The sequence below is a fragment of the Balaenoptera borealis genome (assembly GCF_965194805.1).
Source record: "Balaenoptera borealis genome assembly, chromosome: 4".
Classification (NCBI taxonomy): domain Eukaryota; kingdom Metazoa; phylum Chordata; class Mammalia; order Artiodactyla; family Balaenopteridae; genus Balaenoptera; species Balaenoptera borealis.
The window spans coordinates 97,550,279-97,572,292 of record NC_138861.1 but is presented as its reverse complement, the minus strand read 5'-3'; the positions used below and the strand labels follow the sequence as shown (position 1 = coordinate 97,572,292).

General features: G+C 42.1%; 1 protein-coding gene across 2 annotated transcripts in view; it reads left to right on the top strand.

Moving 5' to 3' along the window:
- TBC1D19 (TBC1 domain family member 19) overlaps positions 1-22,014 on the top strand; it is a 209,833-nt gene that overhangs the window by 170,516 nt on the left and 17,303 nt on the right. The window lies entirely within an intron of this gene.

Sequence of the window (22,014 nt, the reverse complement as noted above, 5' to 3'; positions counted from 1 at the left end):
TTTACCTACAAAGAAGAAAGGAAACTGTTCTTTTCCTCAAGAGGTATAGAATTAATAGGTACATAGTCACACCAAAAATAACAAGTCCTGAATAGAAGGGCCCACCAAAATCTCTGCCATTTTTAGGATTTCATGATCAATACATTTGGGAAATGTGTACTACAATATCTTCCTTTTGGAGATTTACACTGCCATTAGAGACTCTGAGAACTCTTGCAATAAACAACCTGATTACTTAGCCCTTGGTTTTTCAACATCGTATGTACACAGACTATTAACATCTTGCAGATTTAGTCTTCCCCAAAGCACAGTTTGGGGAAACTTCCACTTCTGTCCAAGGTGGTTGTTATTGACTGTTTGTGTTGCCCCCAAATTCATATGTTGAAGCCCTAACACAGAATGGGATGGTATTAGGAGGTAGGACCTGTGGGAGGTAATTAGGTTTAGATGAAGTCATGAGGGTGGAGCCTCCTGATGGGATTAGTGTCTTTATAAGGGGAGGAAGAGACCAGAGCCCTCTCTCCAGCACAAGGAAGAAAAGGTCCTGTGGGCACACCAAGATATATTAGCCACCACAAGCCAAGGGAAGAGGCCTTAGAATGAAGTCTACCTTGCCAGAAACTTGATCTTGGACTTTCCAGCCTCTAGAACTGTGAGAAATAAATTTCTGTTGTTTAAGCCTCCCAGTCTATGGTATTTTGTTATAGCAGCCAGTTAATGAAATAATTGGAAACATATTTACTCTCTCCCTAAAACAACTAAAAAACAAACTAAAACAACAGGTCTCAAGACATGTGGGACATCAGACACTAAGGACAGTGAACCTTACATTGTCCCAACTTACTGCCTATAGAAAGGTCTCATGATGCAACATAGGAAGGGGAAACCCAGTGAGAATTTGATGGTCTCCCTGAGTTGAAGAAATGGAACTAGGAGGCCAAGGAGGCCAAGGCAACACGAGTTTGCAGGACAGAGTACTGGAGAGGAGAACGATGCACAGAGAAGTGAAACTAAGGATCTGCAAAAAAATCCTTTTCAACTATCCAGCTGAGAGCTTTCCTCAGAGCATGCATGTGAGGAAAGTACCCAAGGCCAAGGAAAACAAAAACTACCCAAAAGTATTAGAACAATCCCTTGAGCTCACACAGGGCCAGGATGGTGCCTGTTCCCACCAGTCAAAGTGTAAAACCTCATAATTCATGGGGCATTAGGCAGAGTATTCAAAAGGGGTTTGCCTCATTAGTGGAGAATATTAATCCTCAAACCAATGGTGCTCTGGTCCCACCTAACAAACCTTAACAGCAAAACTGAAGATCAAATGGTTTCCAAGTAACTTAACCCTATCCCAAAAGAGAGTTCAAGAATATCTATAGGAATACGAATATACCCAGCACCCAACAAGGTAAAATTTACAATATTTGGCATTTAATTTAAAAATTACCAGGCATGCAAAGAAGTAGAAAAATTCACTTCATAAGAGGCAAAAAACCAGTAAATCAAAACTGATTGAGGGGCTTCCCTGGTGGCACAGTGGTTAAGAATCCACCTGCCAATGCAGGGGACACGGGTTCGAGCCCTGGTCCAGGAGGATCCCACATGCTGCGGAGCAACTAAGCCCATGTGCCGCAACTACTGAGCCCGTGCACCTAGAGCCTGCGAGTCACAACTACTGAGCCCACGCGCCACATCTACTGAAGCCCACACGCTCTAGAGCCTGTGCTCCGCAACAAGAGAAGCCTGCGCACTGCAACGAAGAGTAGCCCCCGCTCGCTGCAACTAGAGAAAGCCCGCCCACAGCAACGAGGACCCAACACAGCGAAAAATAATAAATAAATAAAAATAAATAAATTTATTTAAAAAAAAACTGATTGAAAAGACACAGATGATAGAATGTGTGAATAAGGACATTAAAACAGTTTTTTATAACCGTGTCCTATATGTTCAAAAAGCTAAAGGAAAAACTAACCATGTTAAGTAGAGACACGGAAGATATTTAAAAGTTCCAAATCAATCTTCTGGAGAAAAACAAAAATACAGTGAGATGAAAAATTTCTGGATGTTTTAACATAAAATTAGACATTTCAGAAGAAAAGATTAGTGAAACATGAAGAAATTGCAATAGAAAGTATACAAAATGAAATACAAAGAAAGAAAAGACTGGAAAAAAAATGAAAAGATAAATGAGATATATGTCAGCTTCAGACAACCTAATATACTTGTAATTAGAATCCCTAAGGTGGGGGGTAGGGAGGATGATATTTGCAAAAATAAAGGTAAAAAATTTTCCAAATTTGATGAAAAATAACCTCATGTGCAAGAAGATCAACAAACCCCAAGCACAAGAAATATAAACAAACCACAACAAGACAAATCATAAATTTGGTTAAAAGCAGTGATAAAGAAAAAATCTTAAAAGCAGCTGAAGAACTCCCATTCTATGCAGAGAAATGAGGTTAAGGATGACAGCATATTACTTGCCAGAAACGTGCCACCTAGAAGACAGTGGAGTAATATCTTTAAAGTACTGAAAGAAAAAATATTGTCAATCTAGAATTTTTTACCCAGTAAAATTATCTTTCAAGAATGAATGGGAAGGGACTTCCCTGGTGGCACACTGGTTGAGAATCCGCCTGCCAATGCAGGGTACACGGGTTCGATCCCTGGTGCAGGAAGATCCCAAATGCTGCAGAGAAACTAAGCCGGTGCACCACAACTACTGAGCCCACACACCAGAACTATTGAAGCCCATGTCCCTAGAGCCCATGCTCCACAACAGGAAAAGCCACCGCAATGAGAAGCCCACACACCATAACAAAGAGTAGCCCCCGCTCACCACAGCTAGAGAAAACCCTCGCACAGCAACGAAAACCCAATGCAGCCAAAAATAAAATTAAAATTAAAAAAAAATCTTAACACTTAAAAAAAAGAAACTGTTAAAAAAAAAGAATGAATGGGAAATAAAAATTTTTTCACACATTCAAAAGCTGAAAGAATTTATCACCAGCAGACATGCCTTAAAAGAAATGGTAGGAGGCGGAGTCAAGATGGTGGTGTGGGAAGACGTGGAGTTACCATCTCCCCACAACTAGACTGCCTGCCGGCTGCTGGTGGGGAACTCTGACGCCCAAGGAGACAGGAGGAACCCCAAAGTGAACCAGTAGGACATAGGGGGACAGAGCAGGGAGGAAAAGTGAAGCCAGACAGGATCAGCGACCCTGAGGCTGGGGACATCATGAAAGGCAGGCGGGAGGGACTCTCCAGGAAGAGCGGGAGAGGAGTGGAGGGCAATCACCTGGCCCATTCGGGCCAGGAAGCCTGCTGAGCTCCCAAGCCAGTACCCCCCCCAAAGCCCCATCCAGGCCATGTGGGTCCTAGGGGCATAGGAGAGAGGCTGGGGAGATCAGCAGAGGCAGGTGGGAGGGGCCCTCCCAGACCAGAGGAGCAGGAGAGGAGAGGAGGGCATGTGCCCTGCCCACTCGAGCCCGGGAAGCCTGCTGGGCTCCAAGGTGAGGTCCCCCGCCCTCTGAGACAAGGGGTGGGGGGCACACCTGGGCCCTTTCTGTTCCTTGAGCCTAAGCCCCACCCCCCACAGCCCCCAGGGCCTTTTCCAGCCCTGTGGGTCCTAAACATAGGCCCCGCCCACCATCCAAAGGTCGCCTTTGCTTAGGCCCTGCCCTCCACAGCCAAGGCCTTTCCCCCCCTTTTTCTTTCTTTCTTTTCCCTCCTCCTCTTTTTTACTAATGTGGTACTGATGTACCTTCCTGTTGTTGATTCATCTGTATTTTTATTTTTATATTCTAACATTCTGTTAGTTTCCGAGTCTAATTTTATTTTTTACTTTGTTATTGTTCTCTTTTTCTTTTTTTTTTGCCACCCCACGTGGCTTGCGTGGTTCACGAGCCGGGGGTCGGGCCGAAGCTCCTGTGGTGGGAGCTCCAAGTCTGAACCACTGGACTAACAGAGAACCACAGACGCCAGGAAATAGTCATTGGAGTGAGGTCTCACAAAGTTCCTCATCTCAGCACCAAGACCCAGCTCTACGCAATAGCCTACAAACTCCAGTGAAGGAAGCCTCAGGCCAAACAACCAGTAAGACAGGAACACAATCCCACTCATTAAAAAAAGAAAAAAATGAGATGGCAGAAAAATATGTCACAGATGAAGGAGCAAGGTAAAAACCTACAAGACCAAATAAATAAAGAGGAAATAGGCAATCTACCTGAAAAAGAATTCAGAGTAGTGATAGTATAGATGATCCACAATCTTGGAAGTAGAATGGAGGCACGGATTGAGAAAATACAAGAAAAGTTTAACAAAGATCTAGAAGAACTAAAGAACAAACAGAGAGATGAACAACACAATAACTGAAATGAAAAATACGCTAGAAGGAATCAATAACAGAATAACTGAGGCAGAAGAACGAATAAGTGAGCTGGAAGACAAAATGGTGGAAATAACAGCTGAGGAGCAGAATAAAGGAAAAAGAATGAAAAGAAGACAATCTCAGAGACCTCTGGGACAACACTAAACGCACCAACATTCAAATTATAGGGGTCCCCAAAGAAGAAGAGAAAAAGAAAGGGTCTGAGAAAATATTTGAAGAGATTATAGTTGAAAACTTCCCTAATGTGGGAAAGAAAATAGTCCAAGTCCAGGAAGCACAGAGAGTCCCATACAGGATAAACCCTAGGAAAAACACACCAAGACTCATATTAATCAAATTAACAAGAATTAAATTCAAAGAAAAAATATTAAAAGCAGCAAGGGCAAAACAAAAAATAACATACAAAGGAATCCCCGTAAGATTATCAGCTGATTTTTCAGTGGAAACTCTGCAGGCCAGAAGGGAGTGGCAGGATATACTTAAAGTGATGAAAGAGAAAAACCTACAACCAAGATTACTCTACCCAACAAGGATCTCATTCAGATTTGATGGAGAAGTCAAAAGCTTTTCAGACAAACAAAAGGTAAGAGAATTCAGCACCACCAAACCAGCTTTACAACAAATGCTGAAGAAACTTCTCTAGGTGGGAAACACAAGAGAAGAAAAAGACCCACAAAAACAAACCCAAAACAATTAAGAAAATGGTAATAGGAACATACATATCAATAATAACCTTGAATGTAAATGGATTAAAGGCCCCAACCAAAAGACACAGACTGGCTGAATGGATACAAAAGCAAGAGCCATATATATGCTGTCTACAAGACACCCACTTCAGACCTAGGGACACATATGGACTGAAAGTGAAGGGATGGAAAAAAATATTCCATGCAAATGGAAATCAAAAGAAAGCTGGAGTAGCAATACTCGTATCAGATAAAATAGACTTTAAAATAAAGACTGTTACAAGAGATAAGGAGGGACACTAAGGATCAACCCAAGAAGAAGATATAACACTTATAAATGTTTATGCACCCAACATAGGAGCACCTCAATACATAAGGCAAATGCTAACAGCCATGAAAGGAGAAATTGACAGTAACACAGTAATAGTAGGGGACTTTAACACCCTACTTGCACCAATGGACAGATCATCCAAACGGAAAATAAACAAGGAAACACAAGCTTTAAATGACACAATAGACCACATAGATTTAATTGATATTTATAGACCATTCCACCCAAAAGTGGCAGAATACACTTTCTTCTCAAGTGCACACAGAACATTCTCCAGAATAGATCACATCTTGGGTCACAAATCAAGCCTCGGAAAATTTTTAAAAATTGAAATCGTATCCAGCATCTTTTCTGACCACAATGCCATGATTTTGGAAATCAATTACAGGAAAAAAACTGTAAAAAACACAAATACAAGGAGGCTAAACAGTGCGCTACTAAATAACCAAGAGATCACTGAAGAAGAAGAAATAAAAAAATACATAGAAACAGATGACAAGAAAAACATGACAACCCAAAACCTATGGGATGCAGCAAAAGCAGTTCTAAGAGGGCAGTTTATAGCAATTCAATCTCACCTTAAAAACAAGAAAAATCTCAAATAAACAATCTAACCCCACACATAAAACAACCAGAGAAAGAATAACAAAGAAAACCCAAAGTCAGTAGAAGGAAAGAAATCATAAAGATCAAAGCAGAAATAAATGAAATAAAAATGAAGAAAATAGCAAAGGTCAGTAAAACTAAAAGCTGTTTTTTGAGAAGATAAACAAAATTTATAAACCCTTAGCCAGACTCATCAAGAAAAGAAGGGAGAGGATGCAGACCAATAAAATTAGAAATGAAAAAGGAGAAATCACAACTGACACTGCAGAAATACAAATGATTATAAGAGACTACTACAAACAACTATATGCCTATAAAATGGACAACCACGAAGAAACGGACAAATTCTTGGAAAAGTACAATTTTCCAAGACTGAACCAGGAAGAATTAGAAAATATAAACAGACCTATCACAAATAATGAAATTGAAACTGTAATTAAAAATCTTCCAACAAACAAGAGCCCAGGACCAGACGGCTTCACAGGTGAATTCTATCAAACATTTAGAGAAGAGCTAACACCAATCCTTCTCAAACTTTTCCAAAAAATTGCAGAGGGAGAAACACTCCCAAATTCATCCTATGAAGTCACCATCACCCTGATATCAAAACCAGAAAAAGACATAACAAAAAAAGAAAATTATAGACCAATATCACTGATGAACATAGATGCAAAAATCCTGAACAAAATACTAGCAAACAGAATCCAACAGCACATTAAAAGGATCATACACCATGATCAAGTGGGATTTATCCCAGGGATGCAAGGATTCTTCAATATACACAAATCAATCAATGTGATACACCACATTAACAAATTAAGGAATAAAGACCATATGATCATCTCAGTAGATGCAGAAAAACTTTTGACAAAATTCAACACCCATTTATTATAAAAAAGTCCCCAGAAAATGGGCATAGAGGGAACCTACTTCAACATAATAAAGGCCATATATGACAAACCGATAGCAAGCATCATACTCAATGGTGAAAAACTGAAAGCATTTCCACTAAGACCAGGAACAAGACAAGGATGTCCACTCTTGCCACTCTTATTCAACATAGTTTTGGAAGTCTTAGCCACAGCAATCAGCGAAGAAAAAGAAATAAAAGGAATACAAATTGTAGAATGGGCATCATAAGAAAATCTACAAAGAACAAATGCTGGAGAGGGTGTGGAGAAAAGGGAACCCTCTTGCACTGTTGGTGGGAATGTAAATTGATACAGCCACTATGGAGAACAGTATGGAGGTTCCTTAAAAAACTAAAAATAGAATTACCATATGACCCAGCAATCCCACTACTGGACATACACCCTGAGAAAACCATAATTCAAAAAGAGACATGTACCACAATGTTCATTGCAGCACTGTTTACAATAGCCAGGACATGGAAGCAACCTAAGTGTCCATCGACAGATGAATGGATAAAGAAGATGTGGCACATATATGCAATGGAATATTACTCAGTCATAAAAAGAAATGAAATGGAGGTATTTGTAGTGAGGTGGATGGACCTAGAGTCTGTCATACAGAGTGAAGTAAGTCAGAAAGAGAAAAGCAAATACCGTATGCTAACGCATATACATGGAATCCAGAAAAAAAAAATGGTACTGATGAACCTAGTTACAGGGCAGGAGTAAACACGTAGACATAGAGAATCGACTTGAGGACATGGAGTGGGAGGGGGAAGCTGGGCGAAGTGAGAGTAGCATCAACATATATACACTACCGAATGTAAAATAGTTGGCTGGTGGGAAGCAGCAGCATAGCACAGGGAGATCGGCTCAGTGCTTTGCGATGACCTAGAGGGGTGGGATAGGGAGGATGGGAGGGAGGCTCAAGAGGGAGAGGATATGGGGACATGTGTGTGCATATGGCTCATTCACTTTTTTGTGCAACAGAAACTAACAGTATTGTGAATCAATTATACTCCAATAAAGATCTATTAAAAAAAACCATAATGAAAAAGAATATTATATATGTAAAATTGAGTCACTTTGCTGTACAGCAGAAATTAACACAACATTGTAAATCAACTATACTTCAATAAAGTTAATTTTAAAGAAATGGTAAAGGGAATCCTGCAAGCAGAAGGAAAATGACATTAGAAGGAAACCTGGATCTACACAAAGTAATGGAGAGCACTGGAAATAATAATTATGTAGGTAAATATAAAAACTTTTTTCTTATTATTTAAATCTATTTTTAAAATAAACCATGTCAAGCAAAAATAATAAGAAATTATGAGGTTTATATAGAAGTAAAATGCATGGCAATAGCACAGCAGCAAGTAGGGTAGAAATGTAGTATACATACAGTTTAAGGTTGTCCACATGAGTGGTATGAATATCACTGGAAGGTATACTATGATAAGTTTAAGATGTGTATTATAAATCCTAAGGCAACCACTAAAATAAAACAACAGTTATTATAATAAGCCGAAGGAGATAAAGTGGAATCATAAAAACATGCAGTTCAAAAGAAGGCAGAAAAAGGAGTAAAAAAGATACAAAATAGACATGGAGAAAATAGAAAATAGCAAAATATTGAGCCAAATCAATAATCACATTAAAATGTAAGATTTAAATGTAAACATTTCAATTAAAAGGCAGAGATTGTCAGATTAGATAAAAAACAAGACCTAACTATATACTCCTTTTAATTAACCCACATTATTATGAGGGTATATTTAGGTTAAAAGGATGAAAAAAGATATAGCATGCTAATACTAATCAAAAGTAACCTAGAGTGGCTGTATAACTATCAGACAAATTAGATTTCAAAGTAAAGAAAGGAACGTTACCATAATGATAAAAGGTGAAATCATCAAGAATATATAATAGCCCTAAATGTTTACACATACAAGAGTTTCTAAAATTATGAAGCAAAACTGATAGAGGTGCAAGGAAAAAGAGACAAATCTAAAATCATAGAGATTTTAGCACCCCTCTATCAATTATTTACAGAAAAATTACGCAGACAAATCAGGATGTTGGTGTTGGTAGTTTTGTGCTGATCTTCTGAGGTTCGTTCTGTGCTCTTTCAACACATAATTTCAAACCTTTTTTTTTTTTTTAATTTCAAGAAAATTTTCTTGAAATATAGTGTTTAGTATTTGTTCTGTTTCCTTGTTTTTGGTTTTCTTCTACAGGAAACCCTGGGATAGTAGACCCCCTGATATCTTTACATAGCTCTATTAGATAAGCCTTCTTCACTTTTCAGTGAATGAAACTGATGATCAGAAAGATTATGCAATTTGTTCAAGCTTCCACAGCTTGTAGGAATAGAACTAGAACTCTGGCCTGCTCAACTCTGAATCCCGAGGTCTTTCTCCCACACTACCCTGCTGCCTGGATCCAGAAATCGGCCTTTCACTGTGTTTGTTTCACTGCCTTTCCTTCCCATGGTCACTCTCATGTGTCTTAAAACCTTGCTTCTCAAAGTAAGGTCCTTGGACCAGCAGCATTGGCATCACCTGGGAACTCATTAGAACTGCAGAATCTCCCTTGCTTCAGGACTTCTGAATGAGAATCCGAATTTTTACAAGATGGCCTGGTGATTCGTGTGCCGTTAAAATTTGAGAAGCACTGCTCTAGGAGAAATATCTGAAGGTGCTTCATGCAGCGGTTCTCAAACTTTTACTGCCCATTAGAATCACCTTGGAATCATTTAAAAATCCTGATACCCAGGCCACAATTCCTACCAAGTAAGTCAGAATCTCTTGGGATGGAGCCCATGCATCAGTATATTTTAAAACTCCCCAAAAGTACAGCCAAGTTTGGACACCAGTGCTTAAGGGAGAGCTTTTTAGTTCTTAATGTTCCTAGGAATCACCCGGGAGCATCTTAAACGACAGATACTGATTTAGTGGATCTGGGGCGGGGCCTGAGATTCTGCATTTCTAACAAGTTCCCAGATGACAGATGCTACTGGTCCGAGGAGTTTCTGGAGCAAAATGAAACTCCCTGGGGTTTCTTTCAACAATACCAATAAACGCAAATAGCACAGAATCAAGGCAAGCTTATCTAAGGCACAGTCCTGGCCTGCTCATCTCTGAGTGAGATGCAATAAGGAGCTCTGGGAGAAGGGAGCGGGCGCTTCAGGCTCTTCTGTGGCCTTCCCGCTTGCTTCACACCTGGTGCTGGGCCGGGCAACCACACCAAGCCCGGGCTGATGGGCCAGCCAGCATCGGGCTGCTGCACGGGGGCCCCAGGGCGGAGCTCTTGCAAGTACGCGCTTCTCCTTTCTGGCTGCCTGTGCCTTCACGGGCCATCTACCTTTTCTTCCCCTAGTTATTCTCTCGCTTCTCCCTGGGCTCCTGCGTCTAGGCTTACCAGCAGGCCCTGGGACACTTGCTCGGCCCCGTGTGTGCTTACTCGGGCTTTAGACTACGTCAAAACTGCAAAAGTTCAGGCCATAACACTGAGGAACTCAAGCCAGGAGAATAAGGGCCACAGGATGAGTGACGAAGAGACCCGGAGTGACGGAACTCGATTTGTTGTTCATCCCGGCTCCATGCATGGCAGGCAAGGTTCGGTCTGACGACTGGAGCTTGGCAGGACTTAACACACACTGTGCTCACTCCAGCTTCTAATTTACATATTTTTCTCCCTTGGCAAGACCCAAGCAACTGTCATCAGCAGGTTGCGTGGGACCTGCCGAGTGCGAGGCAGGCCTGTGTTGGGTCCAGAGTTTTGACTCAGATCCCCTGGCCTCCAGCAGGCAGGGCTGGGTTGGTTGGTTGTGACGCGAAGGCTGAGTAAGGGGTCCCTCTGGACACACTGAGGCTGAGGAAGCCCCCTGGCCCTGTTTCTAAGAAGGCAGGACACTTACCCAAAATTCCAGTGGGCCCAAAATTAACCTATACAACAGAGCAAACTAATTCACTTTTCTCTAGGGTTGGCAGAAAAAAAAAGAAAAATGGGAAAGGAAGGGAAAACTGAGACCTTAAGATGTCTAGTGCACAGGCCGCCAAGTAGGGGATTCTTTCTAACTGGGATTATCCCATGTTTTTTATTTGGGGCTTGTTCACTGATGTTTCTAAGCCCTACTTACAAGGCATTTTACCACGTGCCACATAAAACTAGTCATCAGAACACAAACTGTTCGCCCTCTGCAATAACACCTGCCCACCCCCCGCCCTTCCCACCCTCCAGATTCTTGAGACTCTCTTTAATTTCCTGCCAGTTTCCAAGGATTTAGAGAAAGCCACTCTGGGAATTAAAAGACTTAATGTAGCTCAAAGGCTGAGCAAGTTTCTCCTCTCTACTGATAGCATAATTAATCCTTATTGTTCCCCAAAGGATAGCCAAGGGAATGCTTCATTCCCCAGACGCGGGTGTTCAACAACCTCCCAGAGGCTCTGGTCCCAGCTACTAAGTGGCCAAATACCCACAGCGCAATCAGTGGGTTGGACCCAGCCTCTCAGATGGGCCTCTGGTCTCCCATGGCCAGTCTAAGTAGATTTAGTTTCCTGTCTTCACTTCCCCAAGCCTAATAACACCCCCTCGGGGGCACTATTTAAATGTAGGCATTTGAGGGTGGAAACAAAAGAAGAAATTATTTCCTGGCGAGTGAGTAATTGGCCTAGTGAAACCTCACCTGGGGGTAGCTAGTTAACCAGTAGAGAGCAGAGGCGGAAGCAGCTCTGGAGGGAAGTACCCAACAAGTGGAGAAACAGCCCAGTGTGTGGAGATTGTCTGTTTATGGGACTGGAAGTTTCAGCCTGGCCACTGGGGCCCTCTGACAGCCCTAAGCATCCAATAAATTAGAGGAACTTCTTAAGGGCTCTAAGACCCAGGCCTTGAGCTGTCTGCCTTGGAAAGCCCGAGTTAAGGTCCTGCTCTCACCCACTTGTTCTCGGTGTGGTTGCTAAGGAGCAGCGTCCCCATCGCCTGGGGATTTGTTAGAAATGCACATTTTCAGGCACCGTCCCAGACCCGCTGAGTTCAAATCTCTGGTGGTGGCATCCAGCAATCTGTGACTTAACAAGCCCTCCAGGTGATTCTGGCACAGGCTCAAGTACGAGGACTACTGCTCATCGTTTATTCAGCCCCTTGACATCAGGCTGCTTTGGGACCATCCAGAGGTAATGGATGTGACTTTGGGTCACAAAGTGGGGCTTCCAAGTTAGATTGTCAGGTTCTGAATATTAGCTCTGCAACTTCCTAGTCATGTGACCTTGCAAATTGGTTCCCTCGGCTCTAAGATGGGGGAAATAACACCTCTTCCACAGGAGGTCATGAGCATATAATAGTTTCTGTCTCTTTCCCACTCCACTGTTTCTGATAGGAAATTTACAGAACAAGACCTACTGTCCTTAGAGTGAAAATCGGCAAGACAGGAAATGGCCACACATGTATAGGATGCTAATGTTAATATATTTTAATTAACATTTTTTAATGGTTCTAGGTTTAAGAGTTCAGTTCAGCCTTTGAATCCTGAGGATAAGGATTTTTTCTTTTAGCAGAAATATATTTCCTCATGCTGACTTTCATCCAAATAGTTTCAGAGATTAAATTAAAACTTTCCTAAAAAGTGAAACTTAACTTCATGCAATGATGCTTCCCTTTTTTTTTTTTTTAATTTTAAAGATATATTTATTGGAATGTAATCTTGGGCCAAAGAATATGAACTCTCTCAAGGATTTTCATATACATGTATCGCCAAAGTACTTTCCATAATCTCTATGTGGCTCTGCAGTCATGCACCTCTTTCATTTAATAACTTTTCAGAATGAGGGAGTTGATTAACTCTCAGCTTCACTTCCTAATTGAATAGAACACAGGAGAGTGAAAGGTAAAAACACATAATAAATGTCCCATTTGGGGCTGAGATGTCAAGGAGCACAGGTGGGCAATGATGTCCCTGAAACAAGACTGTGCCCATAACCGTGATACCTAGTCATTCACTGTATCGTTTGCTGGGACTGCCATAACAAAATACCAGGTTGGGTGACTTAGACAACAGAATTTAATCTTCTCGCAGTTCTGGAGGCCAGAAGTCCAAGATCATGGTGTTGGCAGGCTCCTTCCGAAGTCTCTCTCCTTGGCTTGCAAACGGCTGCCCACTTGCTACCTCTTCACATGGTCTTCCTTCTGTGTGTGCATCCCAGGTTTCTCTTTGTGTGTCCAAATTTCCACTTCTTTTTTTTTCCAAATTGTTTTCTTTTCCTTTTTTTCTTTATTTTTGTATACAGCAGGTTCTTATTAGCTTTCTGTTTTATACGCATCAGTGTATACATGTCAATCCCAATCTCCCAATTCATCCCACCACCACCCCCGCCACTTTCCCCACTTGGTGTCCATACGTTAGTCCTCTACATCTGTTTTTTTTTTACTTTTTAAGAGAGAGAGGAAGCTTAATTTGGGCTTTTCGTATATATAATTCAGGATCAGGCCAAGTTAACAAAACTAATCAAAACAATGTGAGCATTTTCCTTCTCTCTTAAGGCACAACATTTTTGATTCTATATTGCATGCTACATTGTTTTTTACTTACATATTAAAAAGTATATCTTTATAGCAAGAATTTTAGAAAATACAGAGAACTATGAAGAGGAAAGAAAACACCCATATCCTACTGCTTAGAGATCATCACTCAAGTACTGTTAAGGTTTCAATATATTTCTCTGTGGTTTGGTTTTCTGCTCACAGGTGTAACTATTAATATGTGTACATCTAGAAAAACTTTTTCATAGGAGCTCACTGTATTGTTGTGATCACCCCAACTCAAAATTTGGTTCAATGTCAAAACTGATGATGCCACACCTGCACCAGGAAGACATGAAAAGGTTTATTACTCACACTATGAGGTATTCTGGGGAATGCAGGGCAGGCTTCAAAGGAGGTCCAAAAATGGCTCGAAAGAGTAGAGAAAGGAGACTGGCTTGGGGGTTTTAGTGTGGTCAGAAGGGGGTGCTGGGTGAGGGTTCCTGCACGGAGACTGGAGCCTTGCATGGTTTGAACTTCCTGCTGGTGCCAAAGGAGGTTGCACCTGGGCGGGCTCCTCAGCTTGCCCAGCCGTGGGCCAGACAGGGAAAGGGAGAGGGGCTTGAAGGTTGTCGGCAGACAAACCTCAAAACTGGAGTTAGACTCCATTACTTGCACAGTTTTGCATCTTTGTCTTAAATTTAGCGTTGCGCGTTGTACTACGGTTAATGGTGACCAAAAGCTTTATTGTCAGATTAAATTTCTTTTGACATTGGTGTCTTTGGCAATGCCTGTTTTCCCTGTAACTGATCGTTTATTTATTCATATTCCAGAAGGATGTGTAGGTTAAAAAACAACATTGATTTTTTTTCTTATAAAACAAATTTTTAAAGATCATGGAATATACACACACTGCTATATATAAAACATAAACAACAAGGACCTACTGTATAGCACAGGGAGCTATACTCAATATTTTGTAATAACCTATATGGGAAAAGAATCAGAAAAAGAATATATATATATAAATATGTATAACGTACTCACTTTGCTGTACACCTGAAACTAACACAAGATTGTAAATCAACTATACTTTAATTAAAAAATAAAGTAATTAAAAATAAATAAAATAAAATACAAATTGAAACAACAGCAAACCATGGAAGAATAAAACATAGCATATATCCTGAAAACAAGGCATTAATAAGTTTTCCTTGAAAATAAATACAGATTGCTCAGGGAAGAGAATACAAATAGTTTTCCTGTTTGTGAGTATATTTGCATTTTTTATGATCACACATTCTACATTCTACAGAATGTGTGTCACATATCTAATCTGCTTTTAAATATTGGTCCTAAAGAATATAAGTACTTATAATCCTACAGCTGGAGTCCACACCTTGTGACAACAAAAGACAACTCAAGTCAGCTTCAAACAGGAATTATAACTAACCTCAGGGCTATTTTTTCCAACTGTAATAAAGAATGTTCCAACATCTTAAATGATTGAAGATAATCCTCTGTCGTCATGTTGTGCATCTAGGATATAAAAATATACGCACTGCTTTGAAGAAAGGTTCAGGTCTGCTGATGTCAAGTGAAGGTCAGATTATGGAAAACTGGCATTGTTTCAACAAGAAATGAAGCCTGCTTATGTTTCTCTTGGTATTTTTTTTGTAACATCTTTATTGGAGTATAATTGCTTTACAATGGTGTGTTAGTTTCTGCTTTATAACAAAGTGAATCAGTTATACATATACATATGTTCCCATAACTCTTGGTATTTTTGAATAAAGAATCTCACTACGTAGGTTCCAACTTGAAGATTTAATTAAGGGCGTGAGGAGTGATTGATTCTAGATGTTGATCAGGGAAGATGACTCGCCGTGTGTTAGAGAAGCACCTTCCATTGAAATGTATGAGGGAAACAAAATCTGGTTTCCGACTGAAGGTCTACTGAAAGACATCTTGAATAGACCAGAAGAGCAGAACAAATTGGAATATCTTATTCCAAGATAAAAAATCACTTTTTTTAAAAAGAAGCTATTTGGTAGAAGCCTTAGCCAATCCTATTTTTTTCCCTTTAATGCAAAAGAACTTGTCATCCCAAGAAATAAAGTAGGTATGCCTTTTGAGCTAAAGTGTAAAGATTGGCAATACAATGTCAAAATGCTAGCTAGATGGGGGAGATATAAGATAGGAGGATGGAGGCGGGGTGAACAAATTGAGAAGGAATGCTCTTCACGGTTTTTAATGTAGAGAAATAGGGGCTCCTCATAGTTCCCCTAATAGGTATGGTTCAGCCGTGGCAGAAATGTTCCTGGAGCACAACGTCTTCTGGTGATCGCCATCTCCAGGAAGCTTCCCCCAAGCTTCTATGCCGATCATCAATAATTCCAATAATGTATGCAGAGTGGTTAACACAATGTCTGTCACACAGTTTGCACTGAAAGATGTTAATGTGATGATGATGGTGATGACGACATGGTTATTGCCCTCCAGGAGTTCACAGCCTAGGGGAGGGAGCGTTCAAGTAAACAGGTGATCATACAGTGCGGTGAGAACATTGCATGAAGTGTTATCAGGACTTTAGATAGGAGAACTCTACCGAGCCTGGGGGCAGGGGCGCGGGTGGGAACCACACCATTCAGTCAACACACGCGGGTGCTGCGTGGATGTGCATGGGTGGCTGACAGCCGCTTGTTTGTCCATCTGCTGTGCAAACAGGCACAGAGTTGGGTTCAGACAACTGCTGCTTTATTCATTTCCTTTTCCTTGTGCTACATAGGACCAGGATCTCCAGGAGCTTTTTAAAATACCACTTTGGTTGCCGTTGGAGAGTAAGTTGGATTTGTATTCCAGTCATCAGAGCTTTCACTGTAATATAAAGGGGCAGGCAGGATGGAAAGAAAAAGAATTATGGTTGTTTAGGAAACGGAGCACTGCTTCCTGTGATTACAATCTCAAGGCTAAAGTTCAATGCTCACTGCAGAATTTTCTTGACAGCATTGTATACCTGTCAAAAGGTTTTGAAAGAATATAAAACTCAGGTTCTTTGGGGTTCCAGGAGACGCTGGCTCAGGACTCTGGCAAGAGGCCCTTTGTCTGTTGACCTGTCTTGAATGGCCTTCCCTGGCCCTGGTCGCCTAAAGACTTGGCCTCCTGCCTCCTGGTCATCTGGGAACGTGGTTTTTATTGTCTCAGCCTGCCCATAAAAAGCAGGGTAAATATTCAGTCATCAACCAGCTGTCAATAAGTATCCAAAATGCCCAAAGTGCTGTGACAGGCTTCATGAGGGACACCTGATCCCTGTCCTTGGTGACTCCTATCTGGCTAGAACGGTAACGTCTACACTAGGAAAGAATTAGTACCACACTGGCCTACCATAGGAGGCTTACAGATACTGAGCGTCACAGGACATTGGAAGTGGAAGAGAACTGCTTTGCTGTATGTAGGTATTTGGGGAAGGAACAAGAGGGTGGTAGATGGTCAATTGAATGGATAGATGAGAGGGTAGAGGGGTGGGCAGACAGATGGGTGCCTGCACACATGCATGGGTGCTGCAGCATAACTCAGTGGCTTTTTCTTTTTTTGGTTTTTGGTTTTGGTTTTGGTTTTTTGGCTGCGCTGGGTCTTCGTTGCAGCGTGCGGGCTTTTCATTGCAGGCTTCTCTCTAGTTGTGTTGCGCAGGTTTAGTTGCCCCATGGCACGTGGGATCTTTGTTTCCGCGTCCCCTGCATTGGAAGGCGATTCTTTTCTTTTTTTTTTTTTTTGGAAGGCGATTCTTAACCAGTGGACCACGAGGGAAGTCCCACAGTGGTTTTAAAGCCAACTGGGCAAGAGTTGCTGGTCTGTCATTTACTAGTGACATGATCTCAGGAGATTTAAATAACTCCTTCAAACCCAGTTTCTTCACCTATAAAATAAGATGATAATACTTGCCTTGCAAGACTTCTGAGAGAATCAAATGTGATAAGGTTTGTAAAACACCTCTTATATGGTAGGCACTCAGTAAAGAGTGACTTATTTATAATCGTCATGGTCTAGAAAAGTTTCCAGGTGGACATGAATTAAAGGCAGGCCTGGAGAAAGGATGGGATTGAGATGAATGGAAAGCAGGGAGAGGGTCCTCTGGCGGAAGAACAGCATGATGAGAGCGTGTGCCTAGAAAAGCTGGAAGCACATTCGGTGTCACTAAGGGGGGCTATCTGGAGCCATAGTTTCCTGAGGTGGCAAAGGCGAATTGAGGCCTGAGCTTAGAGGACTTGAAATGCTAAGGAGTTCCGGCTTTTCCCTAGAGGTCAGCAGGGAATACCAAAGGTTCAGAGGAAGCAGAAAGGCTCCCTCTGGGCCCCCTTTCTTCCTCAGCCCAACCTTGACAACATCCGGACTTCCTTTGAACTTGGAGGCTCTCATTTTTTACAGTATTTCTAGTTTCCCTTACCTTTTACAAGTAGCCCCTGGACTTCCTGTGCCCAGGACAGCTGCAGGACTGTGGCAGCCAGCCTTTCCTCCATTACAGAAACCCTCCTCTGACAGTGAAGAAGCAAATGCTTTTTAAAGATTAGCTGTCACAAAGGGAAACAAGGCCCCTTAAACCTCCTTTGTCAAACAAATGCTCCCTGTGAATCAGAAGAGCTTCTGCCATGACTCACACTTTCACAAGGCTCGGTGGAGAAGGCTGTCTGCCAGCAGATCTGGGGGCGCGGTGCCAGGCAACCAGAGGCCTTGGCTCGTGGGGTGCGGCTGTGCTTAGCACAGCCAAGCGGACCTCCTGGAGGCTGACCCCGGAACCCAGAAGGTGCCTGGAGATTTCCTTCCATAGGAGGCAGCGAAAGCAGGGGGAGCGGCTCTTCACTGCTTTTGGAAAGCAAGAGCATTCAAGCTAAAAAATAACCAGAGTCAGCTGATCTTAACGAGGGCTTCAGGGATACCCCTCAGGAAGTCTGGCAGTCCTGCAAAGTCAGGTGGCTATGTGCATTTTGTGGGGAGAGGACCCCTAGTTTTAGTTAGATACTTTCGGTTTTCAAACCCCCCCCTGGATGTCTTGATCACATCTCAACTCCTCACGTTGCCCAGAGAACATGAGTGAGTGACTTCCCGAAGTTACTCCACCAGTGGGCAGCAGAGAAGAGAGAGGAAGCGAGGTCTCCAGGGCCCTTTCCACTGCCCTGGCCCCATGAGAGAGCCTAAAATAAGACGACAGCCCATGATGTTCTGAACAGGGCTCCCTAGACAGAAATTAGACCTGTCAAATGGACTACTGTGAAAGTCTTGATCCCGCCAGCCCCTCTCCGCCTTCCGGCGAAGCCCTCCCCCACAGCCCGCCCACCTGCCAGGCTGGTTTCCTGTTAAGAGAACAACGCGCTCTTAGTGACAGGCATCTGTGATGGGAGGATTGCTGAGGCTGGCTCCCTGATTATCAAGCACCTGGCAGGGATGGGGAGGATGGGCATGGGATTGTTGCTGAGTTTATGGCCCTCTTGGCAGTACCCTCAGGGGAGACAGCAGATTGAGAGTGAGCAGAAAAATGGGAGCATTCTGGGGGTCTAGGAATCATTGTTGCTTTTTTTTTCATTTATGAGGGTGGCTGGTCATCACTTTGCCCTAACCTCCATGGAACATCATCACAGTTATAGTGATAAAGAGCCTGTACTCTGGGTACCGACAGCTTGGGTTTGCATCCTGGCTCCATCGCTTTTTACTGATATAACCTTGGGAAATTTCTTAACCTTCTAGCCCTTGGTCTTCTCATATGTAAAACAATATACTAGTGCCCGCCTTTGGCAAAGACAGATATGTGCCCACTGTTCATACACAGCCAGACTGTTCTTCCCAGCCCAGCCTCCCTTGCTGGTAGGTCTGCTATGGGATTGAATTCTCCAGCGAACGGAATCCAGCGAATGGAATGAGAAGGGAGTGATGTGCACTGATTCCACGCCTGGCTCATGGAAACTTCCTGGGTGATCCTCCACATTCTCACTTAACCCATCTGCTAGCCTAGGGTGCCTAAGAGGACTCTGAGGCCTTGGGGGTGAGGGAGCCACCAGATGGAAGGAGCCTGGGCCCCTGAGTCACCATGAAGAAGGCTGCCTGCCAAACACCTGCATGAACTATTACTTGAGTGAAAAACAAACTTTTAAAAAAAATTATTTATTATTTTTGGCTGCATTGGGTCTTCGTTGCTGCACGCGGGCTTTTTCTAGTTGCAGGGAGCGGGGGCTACTCTTCATTGCAGTGCGCGAGCTTCTCATAGCAGTGGCTTCTCTCGTTGTGGAGCGCGGGCTCTAGGCGCACGGGCTTCAGTAGTTGTGGCTTGCGGGCTCTAGAGCTCAGGCTCAGTAGTTGTGGCACATGGGCTTAGTTGCTACACGGCATGTGGGATCTTCCCCGACAGGGCTCGAACCCATGTCCCCTGCATTGGCAGGCGGATTCTTAACCACTGCACTACCAGGGAAACCCAAAACAAACTTTTATTGTGCTAAGAAGCTGAGAATCTAGAGTGGGTTTCTACAGCAGTTAGCCTACTTCATAAGGCAGTTGTAATAATTAAATGAAGTAACATATGCAAAGCTCAAAACAGTGCCTGGAATATATATATAAATGAGCTACATACATGATTGCTATTATCATGATAGGTGGATGGATGGATGGATAACTAGGTATTGAGAGAGAGAAAGTGAGAGACCGAGAGAATTACCTTTAAGGATTGCAAAGGTATTGGCCCCAGAGTCTTTTCCCAGTTTTATGAGATGTAATTGACACACAGCACTGTATAAGTTTAAGGTCTACAGCATAATGGTTTGACTTACATATGTTGTGAAATGATTACTATGATAAGTTTAGTTAACATCCATCACCTCATCTCGATATAGAAAAAAGAAAAAGAAAAAAAAATTTTTTTCCTTTTTAGGAGAACTCGGGACCTACTCTGTTAACAGTTTTAAAATATACCATACATCAGTATTAAATATAGTCATCATGTTGTACATTACATCCCTAGGGCTTATTTATCTTATAACTGGAAGTTTGTACCTTCTGACCACCTTCATCCAATTCCCCCTCCCCCTCCTTCCCCTCTGGTAACCACAAATCTGATTCTTTTTCTGTAAGTTTGGTTCATTTTTGGATTTTGTTTTGTTTTGTGGTAGATGCTACATATAGGTGAGATCATACAGTATTTGTCTTTCTCTATCTACCTTATTTCACTTAGGCCCGAGTCTTATTTCTTAGATTGTTGCCAAGATAATATTAAAAATATATTTTTACCATACAGCTGTAGAGTTTGCATTTTGAGGTCAAAAGATGGCATTGTAGAAAAATACATTGAAGCATTTATTAGTACATTCCTGTGTTTCTTGAAGAAAAACAAAAGTCTACCACTTTCCTCATAGAGATATAGTATGGATGAGACAATTAAATTTTTTTCCAATCAAATGTGGTGTTTATGAAAAAATAATATTTTCACTTTTCCACTCAAATAATCATTATAATCATTTGCTTATTGGGAAATAAGAAGAAAGGAAGGAAGGTCATAACTGAACATGCGTCAGAGGAATCTCCCTCTCCAGATGTTGTGTTTTCCCTTGCAGTGCTGTCTTTCTGCCCCAGTCACAAAGGCTTAAACCCCAAAGTCATCATTAGTTCTTTTCCTGACTATAAAAATGGCCTCCTGCTGGCCAATCTGCCCCAAGTTTCCTCCCCATGCCCCCCTGCCCAACCCCACAGCCATCCATCACACTCTCCCCAAGACAGTTGCCTCCAGATACTCCTTTGTCCCTTCTCTCTCTCCTGCTCTAAACCCTGCATGGCTCTTGGCCGCTTCCCACAGAGAAGCTCAAACTGTTCTAGAGAAGAGCCATAATGGAATAAGAGAACAAACTCTGTCACCGATTCTTTAATCATTGATTCAGTTCATTCCAATAACACTTTTGAGCACCTGTTATGAACCCAGGGTAGTGAAAAAACAGGCCAAAAAATCTCTGCCCTCGAGGAGCTTACACTAGAGTGCAGGAAGATAGAGGATAAATGAATAAGTTAAATCACGGTACATTAAATGGTGATAAGCAGAAGGAAAATAGTTAATTAGGGATGAGTAATAGTAGGTACCAGATGTGGGTGTAGGAAGATGCTATTTTAAATAGCACCTATTTTGAATAGGTGATCAGGGAAGGACTCACTGAAAAGTGATATTTAAGTCAAGACCTGAGAACATGAGGGAGCAAGGAATGTGCAGAGCTGAGGAAGAGCATTCCAGAAGAAAGAAATTTGAGCCAAGAGCAGGCCTGGTATGTTTGAGGAGCAGCAAGGAATCCAGCAGGACTGGCATGGAATGAGTAAGGAGAAAAGGCGCTAGATCAAGTGAAGACTTGAAAACCATCAGATGGAGTTTGGCTTTTCCCCTGAGTGAACTGGGAAGCCATCGGAGGGTTCAACAGAGGAATGAATGGCATGGTCTGACTTATGTACTAAAATGATAGCTCTGGTTGCTAGGTGAAAAATACCCTAAAGTGGGCAAAGGCAGAAGCCAGGAGATCAGTAAGGAGCTGAAGAGTATATGAGCAAGAGACGATTGAT